At 39.1% G+C, this 17,433-nt stretch overlaps 1 pseudogene; it reads right to left on the minus strand.

The window, feature by feature from the left end:
- The window catches only part of LOC122060670, a 5,027-nt pseudogene extending 2,743 nt beyond the window's left edge, over nt 1-2,284 (minus strand).
- Nucleotides 2,285-17,433: the final 15,149 nt, after the last annotated feature.

Below are 17,433 nucleotides of genomic sequence, written 5' to 3' on the forward strand. Positions count from 1 at the left end.
AGGGGATAAAGCTAAAGAGAGACTCACAAGTAGGTTTCTCTACTTAGCCCGAGGGATGCATCATAATATGAGCTTCCCTACTTGACCAGAGAGTCACTCTTACAAGGGTTACTCTACTTGATTTTAGGAAAAGGGAGACAATTAAAATAAAAGTAATAAATTAATGGTTCTGTGGCTAGGAGGGGCAAAGCCAACACATACACTAACCATAAACCTTGGGGAAAAGGGATAGCAGTAATGTAACGACTGAAATTAAAATTCTAAATTAAGAAAGAACGGGTAGTCAGAAGAGGGAATAAGAGAGGGGAGAGAAGACTACTGAAGGGGCCTACTTACTTGAACTTCAATCCTTGAACTAAAAAATTGATCGATTTGAGATACTACCAATACTAAAAATTAGATCTGGAATAAACCAAATCTGAAATTTCTAGTACTAGAGAAAACAAATCTGAAGAAAAAATAAATTGAACTTGAAAGACATGCTTCATAGCTTGTTCTTGTCACTTAGAACTAAGCCTAAAACTAGAAATTGAAAATTACAATTTGAATTGCTTAAACAATAAAAATAAAAGACTGAATCAAAAACAAAAACGCTTGCATTAATTGAATAAAAAGAACTTACAAAAGTGTTCAAAGCATAAACCTAAAACTAGAGCTAGAGAAAGAGAAAACTAGAGAAAGAGATAGAGCAACTGAAAAAAAACCCTAGAAGAAGAATAAATTGTCCCCCCTCCTCTTACATGAGTTGTATTTATAGGGAATGGGGAGGTAGGGTAACAAATTCCTCTTTCCTAAAAAGGAAAAACCCACAATTGGTAGTGAGATCTTTTGAGATCAAAAGTGCTAAGGTGGAGGAGAGAGGAGAGAGAAGAGAGAAATAAACTTGGAGAAATTTCCTATAATTTTTTTTGCCTATTTTCTTTCCTTTTTTTTTTCTAATTTATTTGTCTCTTCTTTTTCTCCCTCCAAGGGACGATTTTCCTTCTTGCTTTGTGTGATTTGGACAATCTTTTGGTGATGATGTGGAAGAGAGAAGATTTAGACAAGATTTATTTCTCCCCTTTTTTCTCTTTCCTTTTTTTTTTTTCTCTTCTTGCGTAGGAAACCCCTCCCACAATTTCCCTTGCTTCTAATTTGATGTGAAAATTCCCTCCATGCCCTTAGTGCTTTAAGTAAGTGAAAAGTAGAAAATCTTCAACAAAATTCTCTAAAAAAAAACAACCATGAGATTCAAACTTAGGACCTCCTGGTGAGCAAGGGAATTTTGCACACCATAGCTCACCAACTACACTAAATAGTTATTGTTGGAGAGATATGACGCCCGATAATACTTAAAGTCTTTAAAATACAAAACCTACAAAAAGAGAGTAAAATCCAAGGTAGCTCCATTCTAAATATATAAAATGCATGTTTTATTACTTTAGATTTCGCACATATATGTGCTCATCAGATTCTCAATTGGTGACCACTGATAGGTCCATCTGTTATTATCTTCAGTTTTCTTTTGAAGGTACTTTTGCCAACTAGCAATTAAGTGGAATTCCAGAATTTCCCTCCTTGTCTGGTACTAGATGGCTGTCAACTTACTATGTTGGAAAGGCCTTAATAGTTGTAGTTTCTCAGTCAACCAAAGTTGGAAAGCAGCAGGACACCCCATGTAGTGATTTGTACCAAATTTCCCAAAAATGACCATCTGGTCCAACCCCTCAAGTTTTTCAGCCAGGATTGTAGGAACAATGTCACAACCTTCTCGAAGTTGTAACACTATTTTGATGATGGCGAGAACAGCTCCATGTCCAGGATAACGCAACAAGTATTGAGCTATCATAAAAAATAGATCGACATTACCTTTACGCCACTTATCCATTCCCTCCAAATATCTGTATCGAGAAAAAGCTTTGGCTACTTCAAAGATGTCTATTTTCTGGAAAACCATGAACTTCTTCATTTCCTTTCTGTTCCATCCGAAGAATTCTTGGATATCCTTGGTGTAGTCTACTTGCAGAGTAGGACGAAAAAGCTTCCCTTTGGGTGGAGAGAGCAAGTAGGCTCTGAATTCTTCCAGAGTTGGACAAATTTCTACTCACCCAAATTTGAACACGTGCAGGTTACAATCCCAATGCTTGGGAACTTCCTTCAGCAAGTTATGGCATGATTCCATGCAACGAATCTGGCTAAGAACCTGAAGATTTTTTTCTTCCAACAGCCTAGAATCATCCACATTCATATTCACAGTCCACCTGCGTAGAGTCTCATCCAAAGTATTTGCACGGAGAAAAGCCATAATTGATTTGTTCCTGGATGATACAAGCGAACAACTTGATAAAAAAAAGTGAAATAAATATATACAAGACATGGCAACAAGCTCACAAATATTTTTGTTCTATGAGAAGATACTTCTAATAGAAAGAAAAATATTTCATGGCCCAATAAGTTTTCATAATTCCAACTTGTACACTGAAGATAAGATATTACATTTGAAAGGGGAACAAAAAGAACCACAAGTGGGGAATGGTTAGACTTGTGATTGATAATGCCAAGTGCCAATTTTTGTAGATTATTGATGATGGAGAAATGAATTAATAGGGAAAACAAGTTGTTTAGTAATTAAGGTGCCAAGTGCGAGATGATGATCTTAAAGCATTGCTTTCTTTCTTGGACACTTGAGACATAACTCCGGATCTTTTTTTTAATCAATGCCCCAAGAAAAATATTTGTTTAAGAGTTTGGTACAGATGAAACCGCACTCAAACATGCCGAGTTGCCTACGTATCCCTTGTGAGGAATCAGATCAAACGTAGTTCAAGTCGTTACCCTGGATTTAAACATAATATTTTTTCAATTGATCCATATTAACCAAACCTGACAATTCATCTCCTTCCAAATCCATGAGTAGTGCAACTTTTCCTAGCAAGACTTTCTTTACTATGAATGGACCACTCCAATTTGGTCGGAATTTTCCCCAAAGATCTTGTGTAGGTGCTCTTTGTTCTCTGAGGACCAAATCTCCAACTTCAATGTTGTGAGGACGAACATTTTTATTGAATTCTCTTGCTATTCTCAATTGGTACTTTTTTAAATTGTCCATAGCTTTCATCCTTTTTTCATCCAACAGATTGAGTTTATCATATTTAGCCTATATCCATTCTCCTTCTGGTAGCTTGCTTTCTATGAGGACTCGAAGAGAGAGCACTTGTATCTCAATTCGCAACAAAGCTTCCATTCCGTATACAAGGGAATATGGAGTTTCTCCTGTAAATATGGAGTTGCTCCTGTAGAAGTTCAAATCGACATTCTATATGCCCATAGTGCATACAGTAAGTGATCCGCCCAATCTCTACGTGTATTTTTCATCTTCTGGAGAATTACTTTCATATTCTTATTAGCTGCTTCCACTACCCCATTTGTTTGTGGATGATAAGTGGTGGATTTATGCCGTCCGATCCCAAACTTGGTGCAAAGTTTATCGACTTACCCTCGAAAATGAGTGCCCTAGTCAGATATCAGTTGTTGCGGGATCTCATGTCGACAAATGATGTTCTCTTTAATAAACTTGGCCACCTTTGTAGCAGTGGTGACTGAATATGACTATGCTTCCACCCATTTGGTGAAATAGTCAATTGCTACTAATATGAACTCATGACCATTTGATGCTTTGGGAGTAATTTTTCCTATAATATCAATACCCCATGTTCAGAATGGCCAAGGGGAACTGAGCGAATGCAATTCCGTTGGCGGAATATGTATGATATTGACAAATATCTGACATTTGTGGCATTTTCGAACGAAATCTACATAGTCTGCCTCCATTGTGCGCCAATAATATCCTAATTTCAGGATTTTCTTGGCTAGCATTCTTGCATTCATATGAGGCCCATAGATACCTTGATGTATTTCTTCTATCACAGTCTGCGCATGTTCTTCATCCACACACAATAGATGAATTCCATCGAACGATCTTTTGTACAGCAAATCATCTTGTAATGTGAATTGGGTGGCAAATTTTTTGAGAAATTTCTTTTCCCCTGATGTTGCTTTCATAGGGTATTTCCCTTCCCTGATGAAGTCCACAATAGGAGCAAACCAAGATCTTCCATCTGTTGTCAAGGCATTCACTGAGCCGTGATAGATGGGCTTTACCTTTCTTTCAACCCGAAAAGGTCTTTCTTGGGCCATAGGACTATACTCAACCATTGATGCTAATGTTGCAAGAGCATCGGTGAACTAGTTGCTATTTCTCTGGTAGTATTTGAAAGAGATTTCTTCAAATTGTTTAGAGATCTTCTCTAGATATTCTTGATAAGGCTTCAATTTCTCATCTCTAGTCTTCCATTTCCCTTGAGTTTGGCAGATTACAATGAATGAATCGCCAAACACTTAGATCCTTTTTACCCTAATTGTCAGAGCTATCTCCAGACCGATTGCACATGCTTCAGATTCAGCAATATTAGTGCATGGAAAATCAAGTAGAAAAGATGAAGGCAAATAGAGCTCGTTGGGTGTTATTAATAACACTCCTGCCCCATAGCCTCTTTGATTGGCTGCTCCATCAAAATATAATTGCCATGTGTTAACAAAGTTTCCTTTTTCAACTACCATGATTTTCTCATCTAGAAAAGCATCGTCTAATGATCTTCCATCTTCTGTGGGGTGTGCAGACAAGTGATCCGCAATTGCTCTGCCTTTGATAGACTTTTGATTGACATATATAATGTCAAATTCTGAGAGTAATAGCAACCACCTTGCCATTCTACCAGTGAGTGCAGGCTTTTCGAACAAATACTTGATAGGATCCATTCTGGAAATCAAGAAAATTGGATATGCCATAATATAGTGTAGCAACCTTCTTGTTGCCCAAATAAGAGCTATGCAAGTCTTTTCTAATGATGTATATCAAACTTTATACTCCAAGAATTTCTTGCTCAAATTGTAGATAGTCTGTTCTACTCCTTTTACCTTATCTTTCTGAGCTAACATGGACCCCATCAAGAATTGTCCTACTGACAGATATAACATAAGTGATTTTCCCTTTATTGGTGGCATAAGAACCGGTGGATTTAACAAGTATTTCTTGACTTTGTCGAAGGCTTCTTGACATTGGGAATTCCACCATGTGGGCTGATCCTTCTTCAACAACTTAAACACTGGTTCACAGATAGTGGTCAATTGGGATATGAAACAGCTGATATATTGGATGTGACCAAGGAATCCTTGTGTTTCCTTCTCAGTCTGAGGTGCAGGCATGTCCTTGATTGCTTTAATCTTGATAGGGTCCACTTCCATACCTCTTTCACTTACAAGAAAGCCTAACAACTTTCCTACCTTTGTGCCAAACACACACTTCTGAGGGTTCAACCGTAATTGAAATTTCTTTATTCTTTCAAAAAACTTCCTTAGTGCTGGGATATGCTCCTGTCTGTCGATACACTTGACAATCAGATCATCGACGTAGACTTCCACTTCCTTGTGAATCATATCATGCAAAATAGTGGTAGTGACCCTTTGATATGTTGCTCCACCATTCTTTAGACCAAATGGCATTACCTTATAGAAATAGGTCCCCCAAAGGGTGGTGAAAACAGTCTTTTCCATATCTTCAGGATGCATGTTGATCTGGTTGTATCCCGAAAATCCATCCATAAATGACAGCAAAGCATGTCTTGCCATACTATCTACCAATACATCAATATGAGGCAAAAGGAAAGTCATCTTTAGGACTGACTTTATTCAAATCTCTGAAATCCAGACACATTCTGACTTTTCCATCTTTCTTTGGAACTGGAACAATATTGGCCAACCAACGAGAGTACTTTATGACTTGTAAAAATCCTGCATTCTATTGCTTAATTACTTCTTCTCTAATCTTTTCACTCCATTCAGGCCGTATTCTTCTAGCCTTTTGTTTGACAGGCCTCGCATCTGGATACATAGGGAGTCAATGTTATACTATTTTGGGTCAATGCCAGGCATGTCTTCATAAGACCAAGCGAAAACCTCTACAAATTCTTTTAACAGACTGGCCATTTGTGAGGTTTCTTCTTCATTCAGGGTTGTACCAATTTTAATTTCTTTAGGGCATTGATTGGATCCTAAGTTAATGAGTCGAGTGTCCTCACTCATAGGTTTAGCTCTTTTTTCTTTAGATTGTTTTAACAATTCATGATATTCATCAATTATTTTGTTAAGATCATTCTCAAAAAGAGACAAATCATACTCGAAATCAAAATTTTCATTGATAGCTGGAAAGACTACAGACTCAACATACTGAAAGTGCAGAATTTCATTAATAGAAGGAGATTCAGAAAAATTACAAGGAAAAGGAGACTCAACAACAAAAAGGGAGTCTTCAGTGTACTATGGTGATTTTAGAACTGATTGAACCCTGAGTCTTAGTGAGCTTGAAGTTATATCCTGCACTGGTCCAGTTGAGCAGTGGTTCACGGGTTGGATGAATTAGCAGGTATAGCATTGGTCCCTCCTCTATCTCTTCAATGGCAATAACATCTACCTCAAGGGTTTTGTTAACACATTACTTTCACTTTCTTCATGGAGCTGAAGATGCCCTAGTTTCTCTTGGCAAAAGAGCTCAGATTCAGCTTGCCTACTCTTGGCACTTTTTGTGGTGAAAACAAGTTGATCAATTTCATGATCTGTAAACCCGAATTTTTTGAGGGATCACCTCGCCCTAGGCTACTCAGCCCTCACTCCAAAAAATCTAACTTCTCAAGCCTTTTATGTGAAACAATCCCCTTACCATGGTCACACCGTTGACCTCCATCTCTAATGTAACCATTGCAGTTGCTCCTAGCACAGTAAGTGCAGATATTCATCTTTCTATCTTTTCTCTTTCTAGCATATGAACTGCTCCCACAAAAAGAGTGATATTGCCCCTTACTCAGCTCCCCCAGGTACGTCTTCTATAGGAAAGAACAGATGTGAGCTTGTATCTCGATTGAAAGATTAAGACGCCAGGTAGCTCTTAATTTATGCTATCAAACTTCTTTCAGTGTAAGACGAGGCTTGAGAATTTGTGATGATTGAATCAGGGATGCAAGGTTAACTGTAGATTCTTCTTCAGTTGCTGCAATCACATCTATCTCAAAGATGTCATTGATACCATTGTCTTTACTATCCTCCTTAAATGGCAGACGTTCTAGCTCATAGGTGATCCAATCAATATGATCTTGATAGATGACTTCGAACTCAGAATCTGCTTTCTTTGCTTCTTTCTTAGGTTGAAAGTCAAGATCCTCACAACTAGGAAAACCTTCTGCTACCTTTACAAAGTGTACCTTTCTAAGGTAGGATAATTCACAACCCTTTTCTTGCAAGAGGATTCCTTTCTTGCCAATAAAAGCATTTTTTTATTCTCAAACCCTCGATAGGTTCTTGCTCCACCTCGGCTCCTCCTTATATCTTCTAACATCTTTTGTTCTTCCTTTTGAGAAAACCCCAAACCATGCATTCCTGCAACGTGAGGGAATTCAAGAACCTCGTGGGTCCTTGCTGGTATTTTCCAAATCCCATCCCAGAAAAATAATGTATCTACTTCATCATCCGACCAACAGTGGTATTCCACATGCCCTCATGGGACATTAGAACGTTCTCCTTTATTGGTTCTTTCACAACAGAAGCACAAACTTTTTCTAGTTCAAAGCCACTCAGACACACCTCTTATTCTTGAGTTTTTCCAACTTCAATGTTAGCCAATGTGTTGACTAACTGAGGATCTCTAGAAATAGTAATTACCTTCTCATCATAGATAAATTTTACTTTCTGGTGTAGAGTAGATGACATTGCCCCTACTTTATGAAGCCACGGATGGCCCAAAAGCATGTTGAAGGAGGCTGGGATATCTATTACTTAGAACTCAACACAGAACTCAACTGGCCCTATTATCGCCATTGTTGTGAAAATTCCGACAACATTTCTTCTGGTGTTGTCGTAATCCTTAATGATCTGAGCCGAGAGTTTGAATTGATCTGGATTAAAGCCTATACATATGGTAGCTCTCAAGGGTAGAACATTTAGATCTGATCCATTATCAATAAAGACCTGAGGCACTGTATTCATATTGCATTCCACTGTGATGTACAGAGCTTTAGTATGCTTGATACCTTATAGAGGTAAGTCTATATTAGAGAACATCAAAGCCTGAACAGCATATGCGGCTCCCACAATCTGATATAATCGCGACAGATCCATCTCTATGGGTACTTGCACACCAGTGAGGGACTTCACTATAGCTTCCCTATGGGTAGGAGATGCCATTAACAACCCCCAAATGGAAACATTGGTCTGTACCTTCTTCAACTGGCTCAATACTTGATTCTCAGGTTATGGCTGCCTCCTACACTGCCCTGTCTGTGTGATAGTTGGTTGTTCCACTGTCAACCCCTTGGCTTTGTAGTCTTTCCCACTTCTAGTGATCATCACTTTCTTGGATCCTTCATGCCTCTTTTTTATGAGAATATTATAAGGGTATTTACTCTCATCTTCCTTGTTTATATCACCAATTATGCCAACCATAGGTACTTCAATCACTTCTTCATATGCAGATAGTGGACTTGGTGGACCCCTCGAAATGTTGATAGCCTGAGCTTTAACTATTTGAATAATGTTATTCAAATGCAGAATAAGCCATTTGACAAATGGTTCATCCTTGAAATTAACCTTAAGATTTTCACAGACTTCTTTGACAGTTTCTTGCCGGACTGTCACTTTCCTCAACATTTTCTCAGTTACTAACATATCTTCACACGTTTGATTCAGTAAGCAGAGCACATTGTCATAGGAAGGATTCTCTTCTTCACTTTCCTCTTCAAACTTAATTTCAAAATATGCACTTTCTGACTCTTGATTATCTTCATTTTTTTCACCAAATTCTTCCTCTAGATCTTCATTTTTTTCAATAAGATCTCCTTCTAGATCTTCATTTTTTATTCTTGATCACCTTCTATATCTCCATCCCCATCTTCTTCCTCCTCTGAATCATCGTTAGAGGGAAACATTGGGTGAATGATATATGTTGGATCCACATCGGGCACATTCCCTCCAATAGCATTCACCGTCTCACAAATTTCTTCAGTATCACTATCACTCTCTCCACCTATATGGATTAAGTGATGCTCATCCCCATATTCTTCTTCCTCTAAATCATCATTAGAAGAGAAAATTGGGAGAATGATATCTGTTGGATCCACATCGGGTACATTTCTTCCAATAGCATTCACTATTTCAGTATCACAGTCATCACTGTCACTCTCTCCACCTATATGGATTAGGTGTATTTCATCTGAGATCATTTCTCCAATAGTCAATGCTGCCATTGCCCTGATCATGTCTGGCATGACATCTTCTATCATTAGTACAATGAGAGTTGTAGGATCAATCTGGGACTCTTCTTCCTTATCTATAAGATTCACCAATTCGGTAGAGGAGTGCACCGATCTGGTAGAGGAGTGAGTGGGAGTATCTGGATCCATTAACATATCAGTCCAAGAAGTTCCATTCAGCCAATCTACCTCTGAACACTGATGTTGGATCCCTTCTTCTAACCATCCATTCATGGGAAAGTATTCTGGCGGTGGTGGATAAGGATAAGGATTATATGGAATTGGCAGGTAGCAAGGTTCTAGGTGAAATGGCAGCAAAGATGGGGTAAATGGGGCAATAATTGGTGATGGTAATCCTTCCCGAGTTGGGACACAATAGTCTGGCGTTGGATGGTGAGATGGAGATGGAGGATGTGATGCCAGGTGATAGGAAGGTGAAAGAAGGTATGATATTGGGTGATATGAAGGTGATGGAGAAAGTGATGGTAGGTGATATGAACATGATTAAGGATAGGATGTTGGGTGATATGAAGGTGATGGAGGATGTGGGTGATATGAAGGTGATGGAGGATGTGGGATATGAAGGTGATGGAGGATGTGGGTGATAGGAAGATGATGGGAGGTATAATGCTAGGTGATATGAAGGTGATGGAGGATGTGATGGTAGGTGATATGAAGGTGATGAAAGATAGGATACTGGGTGATATGAAGGTAACCCTATCTGAGGAAGTGTAAGATTGCATGGTGGGAGACTTTCACCTTCCCAGGAATGAATTTCTTCAATTCTCTTCTTCTTTCGCTTCTAAATGCTTGGCTTTGAGCAAAGCTCGATAAGCTCGGGCAGTAAGACACCCTCTCTTTAGTGAGGGTTGAATCCATTGAATAGGATCATTCTCATCTGAATCACTTTGTATCATTCCAACTGTTCCATGATTCGGAAGGGGATTGGTAGTCACATTTGGCTAGCTCTTCAATTCCAGTTCAATCTGCCCTGATTCAATCAAATCTTGTACTGCATGCTTTAGGGTGATACACTGGTTGGTGAGATGACCCTTTTGATTATGAAAAGAACAGTATTCATTGTCCTTGTACCAAGGAGGTGGAGGATCGCTGATTGGATGGGCAGGCACCGTACTCAAGATGCCTTTTTTCTTCAATTTCTCATAACACACAGATAAGGGCATCCCCAAATCTAAGAATTTCATCCTCGGTACTGAACCTTTTTGAACTAGAAGACTTGGCTTAATGACAACTGGAGCAGGCTTAAGAGTTATTGCATGCACCGCAGGCTGCTGGTCGGTACTTGCGGTAGTTATAGTATTCACCTCTGTATTACATCCTTTACTATACCTTGTATTCTTACTCTGCTCTGAGGAACCCTGGGGACTGTTTTGGTGTTGCGCTGCTCTAAAGATTCGATTTTCAACTCTTCTCCCTGTTGCTAGTAATGCTGAGAATGTCTTGATGTGCTAACTGTATAACACATCATAATAGGGATTTGCCAAGTTATCTAGAATCATTTCAACTTGCTCTTTTTCAGTAGCTCAAGATGTCATCATACCTGCTTTATCTCGAAACCTTAAGAGAAACTCCGTGAAACCCTCACCTGGAGCTTGTTGAATAGTTTCTAACTCTCGTCAAGTTATATCTAGTTCAATGCTATAAGAGTACTGCTTGGTAAATGCTTTCATAATCATTGACCAATTATGAGTCTGGGAAGGGTCCAACTGAGTTAACCAACGAAGAGCTGGGCCTGAAACTAAGCAAAAATGCTTGCCCCATTTGTTCTTCAGTAAATCCCCATGATCGGAAAATATTAATGAAGACCTTCAAGTGTGCCCTCGAGTCACCCTTGCCATCAAACTTATCAGTGTTCCACTTAAATTTCTCCGAAATGTAAGCTCTGGGAAAGAGGACCATCTCATCAATTTCTATAGCTTGAGCATCTACGACCTTCCCCTTTTGCAGCAACTTTTCAAGTCTTCCTAATTGTTCCCTCATCTTTCTTTCCCTTTCAGTTTCAAGGGGTTCAGTTGGAAGATCTGGTCGGATTTCCTCTTCATCATCTTCGACCACAAGCCTTGGTATGGTTCGAGGTGCATTGGACCGCATCTTGGTCCAATCCTATTCTCCTGGGGTTGAAATGGGTTCAGTTTGTTGTTGAGGCTGCTTGGCATTAGTAAACTGGGTGAATGAACGACACAACTCTTCTAACTCTAACTGCATCATATCCACTCTCCTTTTCTCTTGGGCATCTGGTTGACTTCCACTAGCCGGATCCATATTCATCGATTGTTCAGACGATGTTGAGCCTGGTGAACTTGGTGGCATGAGTTGAACTACAAGTTCTACTGTTGGTAAGGACTTCTCAAGGCTGACTCGGATCAAACGATTATCTTGACGGGTCCACACAGACAGTGGGGAATTTTTTTGATGCGGAATCGTGCCTAACCTAAACCAAGAAATTTAAAATTTAGATTTTTGTTTTTATTTTTATTTTTATTATTTTTTTAATGATGCACACACAAAATTATTCCCCCTCAATAATAAGTGTCTAAATTTGGCCCAATTTTCAGTTGGTATTAACATTTTTTTTTTAGGGTCCAATTTAAACACGAATTATGGTGTGGAAAAACAAACAAGTTGGTCCACGTAAGAACAACCTCGCAGCTGATTTCACTATTCCTGACTCTGGGATTGGTTTTATGGAACATTATCAGTCTAGAACACGTGCTAATATAATGTGGTAAAGCGGGAATCATCCCACAGGCACGGTTGCATGAACCAAAACTGACATAGTTGCATTTCCCAATTCCCAATTGTCAAAGAACACATCAGGTTTAAACGTATACAGAAAAAATCTCACCCTAGATGAAACAAGCTAGAAGGGTTCTAACTTGAACCGCAAAAAATTACTGAGTTAGTTTGTGGCGTACCCTAGTTGTTTAATGGTCGAGTTCTAACATGATGTGATGCAATGGGTAAGGCTATAGGACAGAACAAGGTTACCCTTGACAGAACTGATATACCTATCACTGAAAGTGAATCATGGGTACGTGGTTCCTTTGATATACCAGATGGTACTGTGTCAAGGGGTGTGACTTCGCCGGTGATTGTCCATGACATTACATTGGTTTAGTCAGCTAACCACAGTGGTAGGTGTATCCGTGAGTGAATGTGTGCACAAGTGTAGTGCAGAAAGTGGCCATTAGTTAATCTCAGAATAGCCTGATATGTTCTATCACCCTAAAGGTTTCGAACTATCGACGACCATCCTCGTCAACCAATTTCACTTCAAGCATTCTTATGTAGGAGGTGGGCATCATTTGATCTCAGAGTACTTAGCATATCATGCACTAACCTCCCCGAGGGTGTGGGCACAACAAGGAGTACCCTTGTCAATGGATTTCACTTCGACCACGATGCATGATGTAGTTAGCAAGCAATATACAAACATGTTTGCACACAATGATGATGAGGGGGAGAAAATTCTAACATTCATTGTAAGCTTCTCGTATAGAAAGTTTGATAGTCCCCAGTAGAGTCGCCACTGTAAGGGAAAATACCTTTTTTTTTCTCTTTTTCTCTCTTTTTCCGCTCTATCCTTCACTTGTCACCTCTAGCCTACCTCGGATTGAATGGTCTCCGAAGCATGGTCTAGCGACTATTGGGGGGATGGGGAAAGCATGATTTTTGGAGTCGCCGTCTAGGATTCAAGGCCTAAGAACCCTATAGTAGAGCCCAATTTCGACCGAGAGATCGAGCTCATAGGGGGTTGGTTTTTCGCGAAGGGAAGGAACCCCCTAATTTGACTTCATACTTTGGTATGTTCCAGAGATAGGGGTCCGTGTCAGGTTACGTGTGTGGGAAGGTGTTAGGCACCCACCTCGCCTGGAATTTTTGGTCTTTCTACTAGAAGCTTGGATTTTGAATATTCTCCCCCGATAATTTTAACAGGCTAAACTAACACAGAAATTCTATTACATGAAATAACGCAAACATATATAAATAAACTTGCTTGAAAGAATTCCACATGAAATAATAAAATTTACATAAAATAATAAAAAATACAATTATTTTACCTACATACACGTGTTATGCTCTATGACATGAAAATCATGATCGTTATTTTATGTGAGATACACATGCGACAACACATAAAATGATGAAACAAACTACATTTAATGGATAGATGCTAAAATTAATACATAAAACTACAACAGTAAATCCTCATTTTATGCAATAAACACGTAAAACAAATATATACAGAAATGAGGCAAATGAAATTACGATATAATATTCACATGATAATAATCGATGAAAATGGTGAATTTTTTGATAATTTTCCTCGACTCAGTGGCAACGATTTAATTTTCTTTTCTCTTTCTTAGAGAAATTAAAAACTTCTGGCACTTGGGTAAGAAAGTTGACAAGGGTTTTTTACTAGGGTGTTACTACAGATTTTGGTTTCTGGGAATCTGAATAGGACTTCCATGCTATATTTCTAGAATCGGAATCAATTCTGAAAATTTGGGCAAGGCTTCCACGTCGTATTCCTAGAGTTGGAATCAACTTGGGAATTTTGGGTAGCGCTTCCGCTGTTTTTCTAGGGTTGGAATCATCTTGGGAATTTTGGGCAGAGCTTCTGCATTGTTTCTCTAAGGTTGGAATCAGCTCGAGAATTTTGGGCAGAGCTTCTGCGTCGTATTTCTAGGATTGGAATCAGCTCAAGAATTTTGGACAGAGCTTCCGCGCCATTTTTCTAGGGTTGGATTCAGCTTAGGAATTTTGGGCAAAGCTTCTGCGCCGTTTTTCTAGGGTTGAAATCAACTCAGGAATTTTGGGCAGGGCTTCCGCACCATTTTTCTAGAGTTGGAATCTGCTTAGAAATTTTGGGCAGAGCTTCCGTGCTATTTTTTTAGGGTTGGAATCAGCTTAAGAATTTTGGGTAGAGCTTCCCTGCCATTTTTCTAGGGTTGGAATCAGCTCAAGAAATTTGGGCACGTGCCATTTTTCTTGGGTTGGAATCAGCTCAGGAATTTTGGGCAGAGTTTTCACGCTGTAATAAAAGTATTGAATTTAAATAAGAAGAATTTGAGCAGAAGTTTAATACTAACCTGATATGGACAACCTGGCTTCTGGCAATGAGACAGTCAACTTCAACTAGCTTAGGATTCTTCACTCTTTTTCTTTCTTCTCTCTCTTTTGGAACAATGTTAGGGATTTTTCTTAGGGATTTTGCTCTCTGTTGTTTTCTGTCTATTCTTTTCTGCCTGTTGCTTTCTTGCCAGACTTTTATAGTGACCCAAGGGTCACTATTTGTAGGAGAGGAGGAGGGGCAGAGGTGTAAAAACACCCAAGGCCGTGAGAGGGGGGGCCAAATCCATGTAAGCCCCCCACAAATCCGTGTAAGGGATTACATGGATTTGTAATCCCTTACACAATCTGTGTAAGGCCTTACACGGATTTGTAATCCCTTACACAATCTGTGTAAGGCCTTACACGGATTGTGTAAGGGTTTACACGGACCCCCACTTCGTGTCACCCCGCTAGTGTATGTGTCACCCCATTGTGTAGTGAAAATAGGTACGGGTCACCCTGTAAAGCTTTGAAATAGTACGTGGTACCCTATGAGGCTTTGAAATACCCTGTAGCACCCTCTTACACCTCTAGATACTCTCCTAAACCAGGGGCTACTCCCCAGCCTGGGCGGCAGTAGCCTTTGGTGGAGTTCCTATCTCGTCAATAACAGTCGGTAAGTTTTGGTTTGGATAGGGTCCGGTTTAAGTTCAATGTTTGATTTTGGTTTGATTTTGGTTTGATTATGGTTTGAATTATGGTTTGATTAAAAGTCTGATTAATGTTTGATTATGGTTTGATTTAAAGTTTAGGTTATGGTTTGATTTAAGGTTTGATTATAGGTTTGATTATGGTTTGATTTAAGTTTGATTAAGGTTTGATTAAGGGTTTGATTTTAGTTTGATTTTGAGGTTTAATTTTAAGTTTTGATTTTAAGGTTTAATCTTAAGTTTTGATTTTGGTTTGATTTAAGGTTTAATTTTAATTTGATTTTAAGATTTAATTTTAAGGTTTAATCTTAAGGTTTCATCTTAAGTTTTGACTTTGGTTTGATTTAAGGTTTAATTTTAATTTGATTTTAAGGTATAATTTTAAGGTTAAGGTTTGATTAAGGCTTGGTTAAGGGTTTGATTTAAAGTTTAATTTTAATTTGATTTTAAGGTTTAATTTTAAGGTTTGATTTAGGCTTGACTAAGGGTTTACTTTTTAAGTTTTGGGTTCGGGTTTAGGTTGGGGTTCTAGTTGGGTTTAGAGGTTCGGGTTCTAGTTAGGTTTAGGGTTTGGTTTAAATTAGGGTTTAGGGTTTTGATTAGGGTTTAGGGTTTTTGTTTGGTTTGGTTTGATTTGATTTGGTTTTTGTTTTTTTCTTGGTTTGGTTTGGTTTGATTTGGTTTTGGGTTGGCTTGGTCTGGTTCAGGGCTTGGTCTGATTTGGTTCAGTTTAGGGTTTGGTCTGGTTCAGGTTTTGATTTGGATTAGGGTTTGGTTTGGTTCAATGTTTGATCTGGTTTGGTTCGGTTTAGTGTTTGGTCTGGTTTAGGGTTTGGTCTGGTTCAGGGTTTGGTCTGATTTAGGGTTTGGTCTGGCTCAGAGTTTGGTCTGGTTTGGTTCAGGGCTTGACCTGGTTCAGGGTTTGGTTCTTTCTGGTTTAATTGGTTCAAAGTTCAAGTAGGCATTACAACACACCTGGGTATCCGTTTTTTTCATACAAGATATCAATGAGACCGTGTGTCCGAATACTTTCCAATGATATGGGAATCGAACACTAGTTAGGCTTGATTATTGTTTTCTAGCAAAAGGTATTAATGGCCACTTCCAGTCACCTTCCCCGCATCATTTAAATTTTGACCAATCACAAGTTCTGGAATAGTTTGGATTTGTGCCGAAAATTCAACTTCAGAGAAAATATGTCTCCTCATTACCCATAATTCATCATTGCCGAGGGGGGGACAAAATTTGGTGTCTACACATCTTAACTAGGGTGTAGTAGTCTCGTCCGAGCTACCACCGATTGACATCAGCCAGCCAATACCTTACCCCTATTGGCAAGGGGTTATAGCACGGGGGTTGTGGTCCTAGCTCAGTCAATTCTAAATGCATACAAATCAGCCAATAGCATCCATACATCCATTGACCTTTGGGCCAATGGTACCGAAACATACCTCGACCACACCGTGCCCCAAACTATCTGAATCACAGTTCACATCCGCAGTCCACTTCCACACAATCCATATCCAATCATCCACAAGTGCAATAATAGAGATATACTTTGCAACACATAACATCACCATTCCGTTACACATGTGCAAACATGATACAAAATATATAGGAAACACTCTATTAAAGAAACTCACAATCACCCATTCATCGATATCGTAATCTGATGATTTTCACTGAATTCTCATCACCGCATATCCTCGCTGGTAAATTAGGTTTCTAACTATTTTCAAGTGTATATTTTTAGTATTTAAAGTATACTGCTGACTATTAACAACCCTAATCAAAACCTTCCTTTTACAAACCTACACAGACCTTATTTACAGCCCACAAAGACCCCACTCGTTGACCCCTTATACTAGGCTTTACAGAGGGTCACAAGCAGGTGACAGGCCCCACATCACAAGTATAAATTTTAAGTGGGTTTCCTCTTCCAATTCAACAAGAAGAAATAACCCTAGATCCAACATGCGCTGCCTTACTGAACATTCAGCAGTATACAAGTATGGGCACTGCTGGCTTGGGTTTCCCAACATGACAACCACTCATCTGAGGATGTACAACCTTAGGTGTATGTCTGTACCATGATTCAGCCCCAATTGAGTGTGAATGGATGCATTGAACAGACATTAGAGAGAGACTAAGAATGGAAATCCCAATTCAGCTTCGACCTATTTCCCTCACTAATTTAATACTGCCATGAGCAAAAGCGGTCAAGGATAGCCTGGCATTAATCCAACGGCCCCGATCTGGGATCCCAAATTTTACAACTACTAGTCCTATATTCAATTTGGGTAACATGA

The sequence above is a fragment of the Macadamia integrifolia genome, chromosome 14, assembly GCF_013358625.1.
Source record: "Macadamia integrifolia cultivar HAES 741 chromosome 14, SCU_Mint_v3, whole genome shotgun sequence".
NCBI lineage: Eukaryota > Viridiplantae > Streptophyta > Magnoliopsida > Proteales > Proteaceae > Macadamia > Macadamia integrifolia.